The sequence below is a fragment of the Solanum lycopersicum genome, chromosome 7, assembly GCF_036512215.1.
Source record: "Solanum lycopersicum chromosome 7, SLM_r2.1".
Taxonomy (NCBI): domain Eukaryota; kingdom Viridiplantae; phylum Streptophyta; class Magnoliopsida; order Solanales; family Solanaceae; genus Solanum; species Solanum lycopersicum.
Window position 1 is genome coordinate 13,303,162 of NC_090806.1, and position 6,209 is coordinate 13,309,370.

Sequence of the window (6,209 nt, forward strand, 5' to 3'; positions counted from 1 at the left end):
AGTTGTCTTAGGTGATGGTCTTTATGTGATGTTGATATCTATGATGCACTTATGGTTTATTAATATATGTGGTTTTGTTATGAAATCATATTATGAAATAATATTGTAAGGTGACCTTAAAGTGATACATTGTACTAAGTACACTTGAGGGTTACTTAAGGAAAGAAGTAAGATAGAAAGAGAGGTAATGTGTGGTCTGTATTGAATATGCTTTAAAGTATGTTAAATGGATTTATTTGTTATTATGGATATTGTCCATGTCTATATGATGTATGCGAACTATATTGAGCTTATATGTGCCTATGTTCATGAAGTTTACTAAATCGACATGTTGCATGATTTCAAATGAAATGTTGTCTTGAAATGCTTGTTTTTGCATGGTTGTCATACCTAGTGCATTCTTGTACTAATACCATTCTTCTTCATCTTTTTACAAAAAGTGTAGGTGGTGATGGCTAGAGGATGTCTTCTAAAACAAGATCTTGGATAGATCTCCCAAGTTCAAATAAAGAGACCCTTATGATTTAAGGGTTGCTTATGACAAGATGTACTTATGGTTAATCTAATAGTTTAAACTTATATTTTATGTCATTAAGGGATGTGTCCCTATTCTATTCTATTGACTTCTGTCTTAAGATGACAAAGACACTTAAAGTCTAATTATGCATAATGATATTTTGTGTATATATAAAGTAATGTTCTATCATCTGATGTGGTATGGATAGCTCTAATTTATTCACTATTTTTACGATTATACTATTAATGATGTCTAAGGCCTTGTCTTAGACTTCTAAGAGCTCGACAACGCCGCGTGGCGATCTAAGAGTACCTTCATTTCTAAGGTTTATTTCGGGTCATTACACCCATACATCAATACAATAATACTACATATATATCATACAATACTTAGTATCAAAATGAAAAGCAATGATACATAATAGTCTTGCAACTAAACAACATCATAGCTTCATAGTGGCATTGCCCTCGGAAAGTGAGGACCTACCCAACTTGTATGTTTTTGAATTCCAAGTCTTCTTCAAAGTCATCCAAAAGACGTTGAACGACTGGAACCTAAAATGTTGTGTAAAAAAAAGAAAATGGGTTTATTACACCACTTGTACTATGAATGAGACCATATGCACACATATTATCAAACCATGCTAAAACGGGACCTTTCATGAAAGCATGCTATTTTACCCTTTGATAACCTTATGCACATTCAAGAAGACCATACAAAAAAAACATATTCCTTGAAACATAGGCATGTACATCACAAAACCAACAATAAAAGGAATTATCAAATTAATGTACATATCAACATACTAGAATATATAATCAAGATCACTCTAGTCATCAAGTTATAACTTTGATAGGCATGAATAAGAGTTCAGTATAACGTAACAAAAGAAAAATAATTAACCATTAACCCCTATTAAGTCAACAAGTGAAATGACAGACCGAAGCCCCATAACATTAGTCAATCAAGCCACCCAACAAGAATCATGACCAACATTCCACTTCACAAAGCATGACATTTAGGAGTACATATCATCATACATTAACAATATATACCAACACATATTCATAAGTGAAATGAATAAACATATATTATAAGCAATGTGCAAGTTCATCATATATATATCATGTACCATTATAAGCATATTCATACATAAGAACATCATCCTAACACTTTCTTCAAGGCTAACTAGTGCAATGTTTAAGTAGTCCCATACCCCTACCTAGACTAATCTAAACCACTTAGGTTATCTTTGTTAGAGTTCATACCTTTAATTCATTTTACCTATTGGGAAAATCTTGCCTTAACTGACATAGACCACGTGAGCTGATGTGGAATACGGTGTCATGGAACCCCACTTCTAATGAAGGCGGACTACTTACCAAGGTAGTACCAAAAAATCAACAAAGCAACTATGTCGATCCACTAGCTAGTATTCCTATTGGAGCAACATAGTTCAAGAACTAGGAGATATAGTCGGGAACATGCATGATAGTCTCCAATATCATGAGTATATTAGAACTCATACCTTCTCTATGTGGGAAGGGACACTCCTCACTCTAGTTCACTCGGTGCTAACCTAGAGTCTTTTTTTAAATGTCTTTAATGTCTTTATTAATCATCATAGATTAATGTAAGTCATATGGTCTATCCCTTGTATAATCATCATCATCATAGCTAAATAAGAATTGCATGATTATAATGCTTTCATTACAATTCATGTAAGTGAGGTTAGCACATTTACATATCACTTCATAATAAGGAACTTTGGTGAAAAATCACCATCCTATTAACATTTACATCTTAGACAACACCTCACAAACGATAGTCAAGACATTTCAATTCAACATCATATAAGCCCGCCTTATAAATTGTGATTCAAGGAATAATCCAATGCAACATCATGACTTAATCACAATTAACCATATTTGAAGTAGAGAATAGGGATCACAAGACTTACGAAGTCTCGTTCATAATTCATCATAAAGGTCTTAGAATCAACCCTTAACTCAAACCAATTAGGGTGTAGTTTTATCATAAAACAATTACCAACATAATAACAAGGCTAATTGAATCACTACATCACAATTCATCAGTACTTCTTATCTTAAGACAAGATACTTAGGTCAAAGTTACAACATACTTCATAACCTAGATCAACTTCTCAACAACTAGAATTATAGGACTATAATTCACCCTAAATTATTTATAATTTATGGAATAACATCATCTAGAAATATTTCAACCAATAACTATGTCAATTGAACCAACATTACACAATTCACATCAAGATCACAACGTAGGGTTAAGGGAAATAGGTTATCTTCTACAACTAGATAAATCCATAAATATATAACAAAATATATTTAAAATACATCTTAATATATTCATCATATAAAAAATCATAAACAAATCAATTCACAACATCAATTTCGGATTTGATGAAAACCCACTTTTGTAATAAATTTGATGGAACCCTTTGAGGAAAGAGGTATCAAAGGTGAAAGAGATCCCATAACTTTCTAATTAATGAAGATTGATGGATAAAATTCTCCATTTTCAGACCTTAAACCCTCCCCTAGCTTGTTTTTCAATGGAGTTCTTCACTAGAGAGAAAAAGAGGAGAGAAGGAAGAGAGTTTGGGTTTGTGAATACTGAGATATTTGGTTAGTTTAATTGGGTTAGAACTTTATAGAGGAGGTTAAATAATTAATTATACCTCCCCTAACACCTAATTGATTTCCTAACTAATTCATCTAATTAAATGGAATAACTCAAAATCTGCAGCAAAACACAGGCATCCCAGACGACCCCACGATCGACGGATTGTGGGTCAATCGACGGCCACTACTCTCTCAATGATGCACATCCATCTCTAAGTTCAAAGACTGTGCAATATGACCTTTTTTACAAATTTATAATTGTGCATCGACGCCAAGTCCATTGACAAAATCCCCGTCGATGGAACTCGTCTGAGCACACTGCCTTGAGCAGTCCTTTGACCCCAAAATGCAAAGGTCCTCCTAAAGGGCCCTCGGTTGGTCCTTGGGGAGTCATTCCCGTAAGTTTCGACTATGAACTTACTCTAAGACAAAATAAACACCCTTCAACCAATTTTTATCATTTTACGACTCCTTAAAGCTAGTCAAATAAGCTAAGGCGCGCTAGAACCTCATTGAACTAGTTTCCGGACGTCATGGATGTTCTTCAAAGTTTTTGTTTTTAGACTTTCTAAATGACTTATATTTATTAAAATTGACCTTAAAAAGTGTCTAAAACTTTTTACACTTATGTTAGTCTCTAGAATACATATTGAATTTTTGAAGTGTTACATAAGTCACTATGTTCATTAATTCATTTAGAAGACATTCAACAATTAAGGACTTTCACATAATGGTTTTGGAGAAGATTTAGGGAACATACACACTAGCATCTTTAATGGCTTCTACTGCAATATCTAGATAGTGTTCCATTCCACTACCTAACCATTATAGAACTTAACAACACTATAATGTATTGCACATGATTAGAATAGGCAATAATCAACATCGACCATAAAAGCTAGTCATGGAATCTGGAGTCAAACCCTACTCGGATGGAGGGTGTTTTACTTGCCAATGGTAGAACTAGGACACATCCGATGCAGGCACATAGTTAATGAATATCAAGGGTTTCTTTGAACTCTAGTCTCATCTAATGAAGAGTCACACCCGAAGTATACTCACTCGTTGTTAGCCTTTGTTCTTATAGTCTAATTCAATATAAGGGCATATGAAGAGGTATCATATAGAAGTCACAAATAAATCATAATACACATCACTAAAGGATGTCCACTAGGTTGCGACACAATGGTAAAATAGGATCGCTCGATGACTTTCTTAGGGACGATTTCATGTCGTTCCAGCATACCTACCCCAAAGTCCATCATTCATAAAAGAAGGATACCATTAAAACTTTCAACTTCAAGAATATTATAACATCCTTTCTAGAAGGTTCCATATTAATGTCCCGCTTGACTATGTTAAAGGTGAAATTCAAATAAAAAATTTACATACATGACAAAGGTTCTTTACCCTAATAGCTCAAGGATTTATTTTAACATTTTTCATGTATTAAGTAAGGGACATAGGTCTACCAAAACAAGACACATTTCATTATCATCTTATCACATGTACAATATTATTCAAGTAGAACATAGGGTCAACTAAGTATACTTCCAAGTCAACCCACTCACTTCTATAGAAACACCACTATAATCAATCACAAGACTCATATAGTCAACGAGGAAGATTCATAGTATAACATTAATTATACACATATAAGTCATCTCTTTAGCCTATCATGATTATAGATAATCACTTAGAAAAACAGATGATTGGACTTCACATATACACATACACCAGGTAGATCTTCACAATGATCATATATCATAGTTTTAACATGCTAACATCATAATTCATAAATTCATGCTGACAAGGACACATTCTTCAAAATTATATCACATAAGCACTGCCACCATACGTGGAACATACCAATCATCACAATTCAATGACTATACTACACAATAAAGAGAAGTTTAGGTAAACATACACCCAATCCAATCTCAACAACTCCAATCAATAGCCAATTAAACCATCTCATTCCTCAAATGCTCTTACCAACAGCCACAGTCACCAATTCAACCCAATAATCATAATATCTAATGCTCAAAGATAATATAATATGAAATTCATGAATTTAGGATAACATACATACATTTATAATATGCTTCTTACATAATTCAATAGCCCAAAGGAAACTACACAACAAATCAGTACAATTGAGACATGATCAAATCTCCCATAATATATTAAAAATAAGAAAATCATGATTTGCATGGGTTCATGGTGGTTTTTTTGTAAATCAACATATAAACATCATTTTAATCTTAATTCATTTATTCAAAACGTTTTATATAAGAACCCATGGCTAGATTAAAAAATACAACAATTCTTCTTTTGAAAAGATCTTAGAAATCATTTTTAAGATTGGCTCCTTAAATAAAAAGATTCAAGGATATAAAACCATACCTTAATTGATGACTATCCACGAAATTGAAGGAGAATTGATGGAAAAATCATGATTCAAGCTCCCTCCTTTATTAAAGATCCAATGGAGTTCTAGAGAATTCTTCTTTTGGGGTTTGGATTTTTATTATTAAAAATGAAATTGGCTTGGGATTCTATATTTATAAAACCACTTAAATATCCATCATAAGCTGAAATAAATTCCCCAAACCATTTTGAAGAATAGTAGGTGAATTTCCCAAAATAGCCTTGGCTTGGCCGAGACCCTCTAGAAAATTATGCAGGTCACCATCGATGGACGTGTCGATGCCTTGTAGACCCACATACAGACCATCCTGCTAGTTCGTGGTTTGGATTAGAGGTTCACCAAATGGGATATTATTCTCCCCACGCTAAGTGTCAAACTATGCCCTTTTCGATGGGGCATTGATGGACCTATGGTTGGTTGACTGTCCTCATTGGTTGGGACTATTTTTGACAAATTTGAATCACAAGTTTTGTCCTTATCAAGGACCCTTAGGTTGGTACTTAGGGAGTCGATCCTGGATTTTTCAAACCCAAATACCCTCGTACACAAATCAGGTACCTCTCATAAATTTCAACAAAAGTGAACATGTAAATCATGC

The 6,209-nt window shown here is 33.5% G+C and overlaps 1 long non-coding RNA gene across 1 annotated transcript; it reads right to left on the reverse strand.

Annotated features, from left to right (window-relative positions):
• Window positions 1-810: 810 nt before the first annotated feature.
• Window positions 811-5,836, reverse strand: LOC109120777 (uncharacterized). The gene is made up of 2 exons (XR_002028205.2): window positions 5,587-5,836; window positions 811-1,071 (listed from the first exon to the last, which is right to left on the reverse strand). It is a non-coding gene; the product is annotated as an uncharacterized lncRNA (long non-coding RNA).
• Between the last annotated feature and the right edge of the window lie 373 nt (window positions 5,837-6,209).